Below are 1,197 nucleotides of genomic sequence, written 5' to 3'. Positions count from 1 at the left end.
TTATGTAAAGGGACGAGCATAGACAGCTGTTAGGAGGCTCCCACTCTTCCTGCTGGGGTAATGCACAAGGGACATCATTGTTGAGTTGAAAACTGGCTAGCAAAAGAGGAAAATATGACCTTTGAATGGATTGGCTTGAGTGGTAAAATGCTCCAGATTAAAACATTAAAGGTTTAAAAATAATCTGGGACTGGCAAGATAGGTCAGCGGCAGGTAAGTGCTTGCTGCCATCCTGCTGATTGAGCTCAGTTCTGGGACCCATACAGTGGAAGGAGTGAACCAGTTTCTGCAAGTTGTTCCCTGACCTCCACATGCACCCAAAATAAATATGTAGGTAATTGTAAAAGAAAAATTAAAAATCTCACATGGGAGGCAGAGGCAGGTGAATCTCTGTGAGTTTGAGGCCAGCCTGGTCTTACACAGAATTCCAGGCCAGCCAGGGCTCCACAGTGAAACTGTGTCTAAATACAAACAAACAAACAAAATCTTTTGTTTAAAAAAAAAATTTCTAAGCCTGTCAGTAGTGGAGCACGCCTTTAATCCTAATAATCGGGAGGCAGAGGCAGGCGGATCTCTGTGAGTTCCGAGGCCAACCTGGTCTACAGAGCGTGTTTCAGGACAGCTAGATCTGTTACACAGAAAAATCCTGTCTCAAAAAAAACAAACAAACAACAACAACGAAAAAGCAAATTCTAGCTAAGGTTCACATGACAGAAATAGAAATAAAACCAGGAGCAGAAGTTCCTCTGTTCCCATGAATGGTGAGTTTCTGGGTACTGTGAGCCAGGGTCATGCTATTCCCTGAGTCCCAAAGTCTGCCAGACCTCACCCCATTTTCTGGTCTTCCATGGGTGGTATGTCTACTCTGACTTTCCATTGCCTTCAGCCTCTTAATAGCTGCTCCTGGGTCTCTACAGGGGACTGTTCTAGGACACAAAAAGCCCCTGTAGATCCCAAACCCCCAAACGCTCAAATCTCTTCTATAAAGTGGTGCAGTATTGGTGTAGACTCTCTGGCTCCACCCCCTGTGCTCTGGATGGCTTAGGCAGCCAGCACAATGTCAATGCTGTGGCGGTCATACCAGTTCTAGGGAAATAATGACTAGACAAAGGGTCTTTGTGTGTTCACTACAGAGTTCTTTTAATATATATATATATTATATATTATATATAATATGTATAAAATAAAATATATTTA

At 43.0% G+C, this 1,197-nt stretch overlaps 1 protein-coding gene across 2 annotated transcripts in view; it reads left to right on the top strand.

Annotated features, from left to right (window-relative positions):
- Positions 1–1,197, top strand: part of Atp6v0a4 (ATPase H+ transporting V0 subunit a4) — a 42,074-nt gene that overhangs the window by 33,686 nt on the left and 7,191 nt on the right. The window lies entirely within an intron of this gene.

The sequence above is a fragment of the Microtus ochrogaster genome, unplaced genomic scaffold, assembly GCF_000317375.1.
Source record: "Microtus ochrogaster isolate Prairie Vole_2 unplaced genomic scaffold, MicOch1.0 UNK4, whole genome shotgun sequence".
Taxonomy (NCBI): Eukaryota; Metazoa; Chordata; class Mammalia; order Rodentia; family Cricetidae; genus Microtus; species Microtus ochrogaster.
This window is presented reverse-complemented; position numbering and strand designations above follow the sequence as displayed.